Source organism: Nelumbo lutea, chromosome 1, assembly GCF_056320005.1.
Source record: "Nelumbo lutea isolate HS-2025 chromosome 1, American lotus-T2T, whole genome shotgun sequence".
Lineage (NCBI taxonomy): Eukaryota > Viridiplantae > Streptophyta > Magnoliopsida > Proteales > Nelumbonaceae > Nelumbo > Nelumbo lutea.
The window spans coordinates 10,158,092-10,170,102 of NC_142684.1; the positions used below are offsets into that span (position 1 = coordinate 10,158,092).

At 33.9% G+C, this 12,011-nt stretch overlaps 1 long non-coding RNA gene across 2 annotated transcripts; it reads right to left on the minus strand.

Annotated features, from left to right (window-relative positions):
* Positions 1 to 210: 210 nt before the first annotated feature.
* Positions 211 to 10,245, minus strand: LOC148873456 (uncharacterized). Of its 2 annotated transcripts, XR_016105842.1 has the most exons (4): positions 9,313 to 10,185; positions 1,924 to 1,967; positions 1,742 to 1,803; positions 211 to 720 (listed from the first exon to the last, which is right to left on the minus strand). It is a non-coding gene; the product is annotated as an uncharacterized LOC148873456 (long non-coding RNA). The 2 variants fall into 2 exon arrangements; XR_016105841.1 differs by lacking the exon at positions 211 to 720 and having other exon boundaries at positions 1,515 to 1,803; positions 9,313 to 10,245.
* Positions 10,246 to 12,011: the final 1,766 nt, after the last annotated feature.

Below are 12,011 nucleotides of genomic sequence, written 5' to 3' on the forward strand. Positions count from 1 at the left end.
TTTATTGTGCGATCTCATTTCCATGTTTGTAATCAAATTGACCATTGATTGCAAATTCTAGCTCATTTTAGTTTTGAGTTTTAGCACGAGTTAGTTTGTTTACAGTATAGGTCAAGGAAAATAAAAGATGAAACAAAATAAAGAAAGTAGACTAGATTGCACTCAAATGAAACTACAATGAGAACAAATGGAATGCCAAGAAAATGCAAATGGAATGCCAAGAAGTAGACCACTCAATGAATTTATACTAATTTTGTTCTCTGTTTCAATTTTAAAACACAAACACACTGACGAAATGCAAACGAGAAAGAACTGAAGAAGAAGCTATGAAGACATGTCATCCTAACAACAGCTTACCTGAGAAAATATAAGGGAAGAATAATGGTAGACTTCTCATTGTATATACACACAAAAAGCTTATGATATTATGTACAACAAGGTAGCGCAAATCTGCAAATATAATTTTTGAAATGTTGGATGAGACTTCATCACTTGACGGTGCAAGGCTCGTGGCCTTTGAAAAGGCACTTTTCTTTCTATTTCTTTTTAATTATTCTTGATATAATGTTATGCCCCCAAAAAATAGGAAAATCATGAGGAATACAATCAATACAACGACTATCTTAATCATCAGCCACCGATTGGATGAGATACTATTGAGGTTGAGTTCTCATCAATCCATGTTCTCGTTTGCTAGTGTCATCCATGTTCTCATCAATCCTATCAGGTTGAGTTCAAATAGAAGGTTAGATATCATCAATGTATCCTTGACCACAGATTATGAATCACAGATTCCATTCTATATTTTAATACAAGAAAAATAAAATAACCATCAAATCACCGTCATTAACATGTCCAACTGCTAATTCTGTATAGGATTTCTCAAGAATAAGAATGGATATTGAATGGTCAGACATTCAGACTGCCTACATATTTATGTGAAAGAATAAAAAGTAATTTCTGCCCACAGACTAGAGATTGTTCAATCTGTCCATGAATATTTGCTAAGCATATAAACAAATCATTATGGGGTCATGGTTTAGTTGAATTGCTGGCAAAACAGAGGGTGACGAGTTCTATGTTTTGGGGAATGCAACAAGGGGGGTTTGTACTCAACAATGAACCTGAATTTGAAGGTTAGTTGAGGTTACCATCCTTTCAATCGTTGTTAAACCACCTAGGCAACTGCAGATCAAGATACCAGAACAGAATTAATAAGCAATATTTCAGATTTGGGTGGGGGTTGTTAAATAATCCAGAATACAATCTAGGCAGTTCAACAATTTGAGATGTTTGTAACAGTCTAGCAGATGTGCACACATATTGAATGGGACCAACTTCAGAGATTGGATGGGCTAATAATAAGCCAAACCAATGATGGGACACATGGGACACATGGTGTATCAGGGTCCCAAACCATCTACAAGACTTGGAACATCTTAGTTGATAAAGTTAGAAATGCCTAGATTGTATTACTATTGAGCAATAAATACCGTAAGTTCGAGAGTAGAAAGTAGAATATAAAACCTGATTGCAAGCTCTCCTTGATGAGAGAAAACAAAAGGAAGAGAAAGAACAAATAATAACTCAAGACGAAACTCTAGGATTCAGTGAATTTCGACTGATCCTAGGTATCAATTTATAATGGTTAGAAGTAGAGATCAATTACAACTGTGACTGTACAAGATTACCAAAACTGATATTCAGAGGAACCTAGGAGATCCAACACTGATATCATCACCTGGCTTTAGTCTAAACTTGACTTGCTCAAATTGCCCCGGCTGCAGGACTCTTCAACATAATCTGCAACAAAAAAAAAAAAAAACAACAGCAAATTACTTAGCATGGAACTTAGAAATATAAAAGTACAAAATATTGAATGGAAGACTAAAAACTTGCAGAATCCGTTCAAGGACACTAAACCTCTGCTTGTTTAGGTTTCATGGATATAGCAGGAGAAATTAAACCTGCAAATGAATAGCTTACACAATCAAACATTTGTTCATGTGAAAACACCAAAAGATATATATTCTAATAGAAGAAATGTTGGTAAGCAAGTTTCACCCCAGAGATAAGGTGGGGCCCATGAAAAAACATGTCCAACATTGCCAATGTCAACTCTCCAATCAAGGTTGAAAGCATCAAATATGTGTCACACTGTATTGTAAGATATATATCGGCTTTCAGGATTAAATAATAATACAAGGTGTGCATCAATGGTGATAACTTGCACTGAAACACTGAAACAGAGACAAATAGAGAGCAATAACTTGCAGTCATTACATCAGGAGACAAATTCCGCATAACCACTTTGATTCCCTTCACACAATTTTAGAGCACCAAGGAGTTAAATTCAACCTGCCTTTTTTTCATTTGTGTGCAACTAAAACAATCTAGGCCGTAGTAGGAAGGGAAAAGCTTCCTGATTTGTAAGACCAACTAGGACCAGAATAAGCCACAAGACACTCTTAAAACACATGTCCTACACCCCAGATGGACCCGAATTTCCAAAAGAACCATAAAAAGGTTTCTGCTTTGTCTAGATCAAGAATGGCCCTTACAACTAGCTGAAACACCAAAGTTTTATACCATCAGAAACAAGTAATCTCGACTTTTAGTTGCATACAAGAAAATCTTGACTTCTTCGAGAGCCATCTTCTTCAAAATCTTTTGTCCATATTTGTATCACAGATAATGACCCTAAAAACATTAAAATAGCAAAAAACTATAAAATGATATTTCACATATCATGCATGTTTTTATATATACATACATGTATATATAATATAATATACATACATTTTTATTTATAATTTTATTCCAATTAAATTGTAATTTTTTTAATTTCATTTTATTATTACATATTGAAAACATAAAATTTCATATAAAATAAAATTTTAAGAGTTTTTTAAAACTTTGACTATTTTTTAATTTATTATAAATTTATTATTATTTTTTCAATTTTTATTAAAAAAGATGCCTCTCATGGCTTGGCTAGCCCGGGCCCGCCAAGCCCCACGACATGGGCCATGCCATGTCTGACCTCTAAAGGGCCACACGCTAACCCTACACAACCTGATTTACACCTCTATGCAAGAAATCAACTAGATCACTAGTGAATCTTCCTTCTACACCTTGATCCCCCACAAGACCGTACAATAACAAATCAACTACAAAACTAGCTACCCTTTGTACAAATTCAAATTCAATTGACCCAAAAAGGTTCATGTCAATGAAAATCACCAAATATGTTTGGTGTAGTCATTGGTTTCCTATTTCTCGAAAATAGAATCATCTTCAATAGCAACCAATTTCTTAGAATCAATTCTCTAGATGACTAAAGCTGCATTGTCATCAAATACATATAGAGATAAGTTACATGTTCATGTCAAAGGGTCCCTTTGAAGGTTAAGGCCTCTACAACCATGTCCAAGGGGCCCTTTGATGCTTATTATATACGTAGAGACAATTAGTAATTGTCTCCATACACAACTCAGCACCAACATAGTGGGACCAATGAAAAGCTTTCAATGAGCAGGGCTGTGATTTCTTCTACAGGTTTCTAAGGTTGTTGCCCAACCTAAGACAACTAGGAATTAAAGAAGATAGTAGCTCTCTTATCCGAGGTTGCCCAACCTTAGGTGTTAGACAAAATGATTTGGAAGTGGAAAATTGAAACTTCTCTTCTCTACCTTTTCACAAAACAATTTTAAAGACAAGGAAAACAATTGAAGCCACACATAGTTACTTATAATGAATACCACTTGAATTCTCTCTCTCCAACACCTTAAACACCAAAGATCTACAACAACAAGGTCAAGAAAATTAAGCCCAACATATTAAGAACCTTTATTGAATCCAAACAACAAATACCCAAAATTGACTTGATAAGCTACTAGCTACAAGGTCCTAATGTGAAATAAAATAATTGAAAGATTTTATAACGATTCTCTTACGAACTTAATAGGAAATTCAATGAACATATAAAAAACTTAGCTGTTAATGCATATCAGTAAGAGCATGTCAATTTACATTAAATAAACTTTTTGGATTGGAGTAATGGCCCAACTTACATCAACACAACTTTAGTACATATCAATAACCTCATTCACAACTAAAACATCTTCAATATATTCAATGAATTCGTATCAGAGCATGAAATAATTAACTATAAAATGCAAATTTCATTTGAGATGTTTTCTTGGTTAACTAGTCAATGTTTGTCTAACCACTTTTTTATTAATAAAATTTGAAATCATAAAAGACCTTTAGGTATGTAACGCAATAACCTAATGGCCAACTATAGAACAAAATTAATTGGAATTAATTGGAAGACTCTGATTTAAGGCTATGTTTGGTTTATGGGAAGTCTTTAGTGGGATGGGAAAAGATGGAATGGTGGGTGGATTTTTCCATGTTCCATATTTTGGTTGCAAAAGGGAAACTAATGGGAAAATCAACCTTAGTTTAATAATCAATTAATACTAAATTATTAAATAAATAATTAATTATTACTAGATTCATAACCCATAAATTATTAATTATTTAATAAAGCATTAATAAGTATCATAAAATAAAATATTAATGAAAAAGAAAATAAAATATTAATGAAAAAATAATCAATTAATGAAAAAATAATCAATAAAATATTATTAATTAAATAACTATTTTATAATTAATAATTTCATTAAAATATATTATACGAAATAATTTATCAAGGAAAACTAATTTAACAATTTATAAATAAATAATATTATTCAAATATTCAAGTTATAACTTATAAACTAAAAAAATTTAAACGTTATTTAATTAAAATAATAAACTAACTACTTATAGATTTTAAATAATTAATATCCAATTAATAATTTAATACAAAATAGAAAAAAATGTAATAATTACAAGTTAAAATTAACAAAAACTAGTTACTAATGAATTAACTAAGCAATTAATGAATAACTCAATAAGGATTTTATTATTATAAATCTAATTAAAAATAATTAAATAATTAAAACATAATTAATACTAAAAATAATATTATTAATTCCTAATAAATATTAATAAAATAAATTTTAAAATATTAATTCTTATTAACTAATAAAATTATTTCATTAAAACATTAGTAATTAATGGAATATGAAATGATGGTTAATAAAAATATAACTAATAAATTAATTAAAAATTGCTATTAGGGTTGATTTTCCCACTATTTTCCCTTTCGCAACCAAGCAATGGAATATGAAATTTTCCACCCGTTTTGCCTTTTCCCATACCCATCATTTCCAATCCCACCAAAATCTCCCCACAAATGAACCGTAACCTTAAATCAGAGACTTCAAGTAAAGTTTCATCTATAGTAAATGGGCCATTAGGGTATTACAATACATACCTATATGTCTTTTATGATTTCAAATTTTAATAATAGAAAAGTGGTTAACCTTGACCAATTAATCAAATGAACAATAAATTTGCAATTTGATAGTTAAGTTTATTGCATTCTTTGATATTAAATCGTTGAATATATTCAAGATGTTTTAGTTGTAGATACTCTTATTGATATGTATTAAAGTTGATATGTATTAAAGTTGTATTAATGTAGGTTGGGTCACTATTCCAATCCAAAAAGCTTATTTCATGTTCTTTGACATGTTCTTATTGAGATATATTAACAATTAAGTTTATTTAATGTTCATTGAACTTCATATTAAATTTTTAAGAGAACCATTACAAAATCTTCCAATTATTGCATTCCACATTAATTGAGAAACATAAAAGTGACATGCTTATAAAAGTCCTAATAATCAAAGGTTGTTGAACTACTTAAAAAATTAGGACTTTGTAGCTAATAGCTCATCAAGTCAATTTTAGATATTTGTTGCTTGGATTCAACAAATGTTCTAGTATCATATATGTTTGGCTCAACTTTCTTGATCTTGTTGTTGAAGATCTTGGGTGTTTATGGTGTTGGAGAGAGATAGAGTTCAGGTGGCGTTCATTATAACTAACTCATTGTGGTGGCTTCAATTGTATTCATTTGTCTTTAAGACTGTTCTCTAAAAAAGTAGAGAGGAGAAGCATCAATTTTCCACTTTCAAATCCTTTTGTCTAGTGCACCCAAGGTTGGGCAGCAGGCTTTGAGATTAGATAAGAGAGTTGCTATCTCCTTTAACTCCTAGTTTTGTAAGTTCAACCTTGGATAAGAGGGCTACTATCTCCTTCAACTCTAGTTCGAGGTTGGGCACAGCCTTAGAAACCTATAGACTATCTTTGAGAACAAATCACACCCATGGCCTGTTGAATATGTCGAAACATGATGAAAACTTTTCATTGGTCCATGTGTTGGTGCTTCTAGACATGTCATATCAGATTGAGTTCTATATGGAGACAATTACTAATTGTCATTGTATGCCCTTAAATGATTTCTCCATACTTCAACCCATGTCTTTATCCCTTGCTCTTCTAGCCCCTAAACTCGTAGAAAATCACTTCTTACTGATTTTGTAATGGTCTTCTTTGAACATAACAAACCTTATTCTACTTTCCCTCATTTTACTACCTATTGAAACTACTCCTAGATTCATGGAGAAAAACTCATTTCTAGCCTTATATTTTCTAGTTTTCCCACTTATCAATCTCAATGTCTACATTCCCACCACTCATTTTTAAACATGTTGTCTTGGCTTCCCACCACCACTCATTGTGTTGGCTTCCCACTTACAATGATTTATCAATGAATTAATTACGAATTTTTCCGTATTTGTCATTGAGTAATCGATCAACTTCACTCACAAACAGTAGGAAAATTCACAACAAACAACGTAGGACTACAAGTTTATGGTAATCAGGAGACTGGCACACAAGGCCTCTCTGATATTCACAGCCAAATAAGAGAATATAAATATCTTGGAACACAACTCTGTATGGATCCTATAGAACTGAAAATTCAGATAAACTAAGTTTTGTGTGAAGTGCCAATAATTTGGGATGAGCTTCTGAAATTTTGGCCAAACAAATTCACCCAATGTATCATGATCCATTGGAAAAATAAAATGTCATTAAACTAACATTTTTTAATTAACTGGTAAAAATTCTAGTTATAAAAAGCTATTTTGTACAGTAAATACTTGCAACTTCCAAGAGAATTCAGCTTCTAAAATTTACCACTCTAATGTCATCAAAGTGAAATTTACATCATAGACTGCTTGGATTCACAACAAACAACGTAGGACTACAAGTTTATGGTAATCAGGAGACTGGCACACAAGGCCTCTCTGATATTCACAGCCAAATAAGAGAATATAAATATCTTAGAACACAACTCTGTATGGATCCTATAGAACTGAAAATTCAGATAAACTAAGTTTTGTGTGAAGCGCCAATAATTTGGGATGAGCTTCTGAAATTTGGGCCAAACAAATTCACCCAATGTATCATGATCCACTGGAAAAATAAAATGTCATTAAACTAACATTTTTTAATTAACTGGTAAAAATTCTAGTTATAAAAAGCTATTTTGTACAGTAAATACTTGCAACTTGCAAGAGAATTCAGCTTCTAAAATTTACTACTCTAATGTCATCAAAGTGAAATTTACATCATAGACTGCTTGGATTGATATCCATTAGAAAGGGTGAAAAACCATTCACCTTGATGAGAGCTAACCAATTGTAGAAAGCTGTTAAATAGTTCACTATTTTATTTTCTTACATAGGTGTCTAAGAGTGTTTTGGCACCAAATAAAGATACACAACATTTTTTTTACTTAGTTTTGTTCTAAAATACTGGAAATGAATAAAAGAAAATCGGTGACTTTTGAAGGCATGATAGCTTCTAAGTGGTAGGAAAAACTAGTACTACCTAGTGTCTATGTCATCCACCTTCATGGAATTTAGTAATGGAAATAAAAGAGGTTAATCTACATGTAGAACTCCATAACAGTGGGTAACTTCTGAGTTTATGATTGTGCTACTTTTGCATTGCGAATCGGAATATTTTCAGTATAATTTTATACTTTTTTATGATTAACAAAGTATAGTTATGGACTTTACCCTTAATAAATTAGACAACTTGCAAAACTTATTAGTTCCCCTCATTTATGATTCATTAACCTCATTGAACAATAAAATGACTATTATGTATATGCATTGCATCAAGACTACATTTGCTAGGATCACATGCCAAATAAGCACAAGAACACAAATATCATCCCACAAATGTAGGAAAAACAAATATGCACAATTGCACCATTGTTGCATGGATTTTCCTAAATAGATGGCATACCCATGACAATCAGAGTCCAATAATCCTTTCTCAATGACACTTCAACGTAACATTCCATTTTTTATTTGACTTAAGTGTACAGATAATGTTCAAGATTACTATAATTTTTTTATATCAAATGTTGCTTAGTAACAAAGTCAACATTTTTTGCAGGCATACAATGTCAAAATTCAGAAAAAAATAAAAGAATAACTATTTTCTTCTGCTCGCTTAGTAAGGAAGTGAACTACTTTGATGATATATCATATATGAACTATTTTCGTGAGTCTATGTTTTCTCATCTTGCCAAGCCAGACTCTTGGACAAGCGTTGGATTCTGACTCCCGTATCCTTATAATGCAACATTAGTTTGCCCTAAATAAACACACTCATTCTCTTGTCGTTTAGAGTTTTGGTATTTTGATACACTTAAATCACACTATCCATATTGGATCCGATTAGGAAATAGTGAAATGGGTTAAAGATACGTATTCATTAGAAGTGGGTTCGTTCAGCACTTACAACTGACGTATGCAAACAAGAAAACAGCCTTCTTCAGAGATATAATGATCACAAGCATCAATTTTTTCCATCCATATCAGAAATATCAATATTGAGTTCCAATCAGTATTGGATATCAAAATCATTTCTAGGAACAACATTTATAGAAGAATAAACAAGTAAACGTCCGTTTCTTCTGGTTCATTAACGAGTTGTTACAATGCAAACGTCTTTTACATAGACAAGTTCACGGTCACCCTTAACAGCATGCAATACCACCACATAGATCGGAATAATTACTTGCATTAAAATATACATATCCAAATCAGATATTAGTATTGCATATTGTAAACAGACAAGAATTTGCAGATAAGGCTGAAGAAAAATCTTGACATAAGGTTTTTGAGATCAAAGAGTGACTGTTTCAACAGAAAATGAATCAATAATGTACCCCCATAACAAATCCGTCACAACAGTAAAACTGAATTAAACATCGCCCAAAAAGCATATCTCTGGAAGGAAACAGAAAGGTAAAAAGTTGATCGAACTACACACCTCAACGGGAGCTGAACTATCCTTACTTTGTTGTGGTTGTGTTGAACCCCAAGCACTAGGCGGAGCTGTTATTGCATAGTAATCGTCATCATCATCAACATCGGCCAAAGATTTAACCGTCAGAGGCGCCGGCGTCGAGTAAACCTGGGGTCAGGTTCCTTGGCCTGGTTTTTGGAAGATCCCTTGCTCTTCGACGACCCATGCTCCTTGTCAGATTTCTTCTTTCTCCTAAGGCTTTCGAGAGCAGCGAAAACGTTCGTATTGCTTATCCCCAAGGGCCCATCGTCCATCCTGCTTCCACCTCCAACCATTTCTAGCCCGATATCAAACAAGCCACAGTTGTGTTATTGTGTATTGGAGCAAACGCCTCCGAAGACTAGAAGCATCAGTTCTATTTGCCAGATTGAAACTAAGATAACAAATCTCTAGCCTTGCAAGGATTCAAGACTAGGGTTACAGAGAAACGTCTAAACCAATTAGATTTTCCTACAGAAAATAAATAGGGCTCAACAGACTCGGGCAAAAAACACCTAAGAAGGACTCGGTAACCTTGTAGCCTCACCACACTCGATGTCGCCAAAAAAAATACCAGAGTTCTGATGAAGAAATTAGGGTTTCGAAACAAATGAATCAAAAGAAACCCAGAGAAAATTAGAGTTCCCCCCGGAGCTATCAAAGCCGGAAAAGAGAGCTAGAGATTCAGAGGCCGTGATTAACAGATTACTATCTACAGAATAGGGTTCTGAAAGGCTGGGGGGGCATTCGAGCGAAAATGGAGACATGGGTAGGATATGGAGTTAGGGTTTCCAGAGCGATGGTGTAGATGAGTTTTTTCCGTCTCTCAAAGGACTTCAAGACCTCTCTAGATGACGCAGGTGACGAACACGAGTTCCGTCCTTTTATACCAACAACAGACATGACGAAACCCTCTCCTTCCCTTTCCCTCTCGCCGAGATAATTTTAAGGTGTTTCCAACGTGTGACGATATCATACCGCTTACGAACTTGATCAATTAATCCAACGGCAAATAATTGCCTTCAGCGTGGATTTCTGGGACGCACAAAAAGGTATCCTTTGTCTTCTTAACTTCATCTGGCCCGTTCATACCAGTTTTAATGTAAGGTGGGCCAGTGGAATGGTCGTTTGGTCCACAACCAAGTCCACGTGTTTGAGTGCCGCTGTAAAGTCTGCTGATGGCGTTACAGATACGTGGAATTTGAGGACACGTGGCTTGGAAGCAAAGAACTTGGAGACGCGTCCTCTGAAAGAGATCAAGCAGGGATGCTGCCTACCGTCGGATGTGGACCAAACAACTCAGTAAAGTTTTTTCACGAGTTTGATACGTGCCACGTGTCCTTTCAACAGGTATTTCTATCAAGCATCATTGCAGCCGAGCTGCCTCGCGAGCACGCTTCAGACAAAGGTGGGCCCAAAAACTATGCATTGGTACTTGGTAGGCCTCGTCGGCTATCCTTTTCTTTTAATATTCAAATAAAAAAAATTTCCTCTTCGCTTTTTCTTCTTTTTCCCTTTTCTGTAGCAGACCCGACTGAACAGTCAGGACTCGGGATAAGCAGGACGAGTAGTGATCTGTTACCAACGAGTCTTTACTATTCCTGTCCCAACATGCCACTGAAGCCCCACATTAGGAATATTTCTTTGTCATTCATTGAGGATGTTCCCGATGTACGGTTGGGACTTTTTAGTACCGTGTATTGATAGCTGATCCGAAGTCCGAACCCATACTGGACGGAGATGGAGATGGGCTTTGATCAGACATTAAACAGAATCGTTGACCCGGGCGAATCTCCCGTAAAAGGCAAAAAACATAAAACGAAACCGTTTCGAGTTTCGACAACCAGATTTAGACACGGTTCAACCAGTCGACTGATCATTCAAACCAGAAAGATCCCAAAACCGTTTGGCCTATTTTAGCCGACCACCTAAAAAATCATCTTGTGGGTTAGTTTGAAAAGAGTATAAATACAATTTGCAAAGCCTTGTATTTTGTATATATTTATATTTATATTTTTTAAAATTAAGGTTCAATTTGAGAATAATACAAGTATAAATATGTTCAGTGCAAAACCTTGTATATCATATTTATAAACACGATAAATATTAGTATTTACACTCTTTCCACACTATGTCATAAACAATACATGTATGCATGCTACGGCTACCAACGGATTGAATCCCACTAGAATCAGAATCATCTTGACATGAAATATTAAAGACCAATGACTGAATTGGATCTGATAGGGTCTGTAGTTTTTAAACCTGAAACCGAACCGATTGATTCTTAGGACAGTCAGATCTTCCAATGGATCCTATATAATATATATATATATATATATTATTATACATTAATCAATAATAATCGGGATAGTATATCAAGACCTGAACTAATCCAATTGGTTCGGGGTCCGTTGAATTGGCCCCGACCCATTGACAGTCCTACTGCATGCAACTGTATTAATGTGTGCACTCTTTTGTTTTTTTATTTCTTTTTAATGTTAGCAGTTTGAAATTAATCTATATCTATATCTAGGTGGCTTGTTTTCTCAAGACAGAATATTGTAGCTTCTAGGTGGTTTCGACTGATGCTAACTGCCAAGTGCCAAGTAACTGATGCTAAACTGCTAAGTGACTTGTTTCTTTGGAGCTATTAATTCTGTTTTCTGAAGAAGGTTGATCTC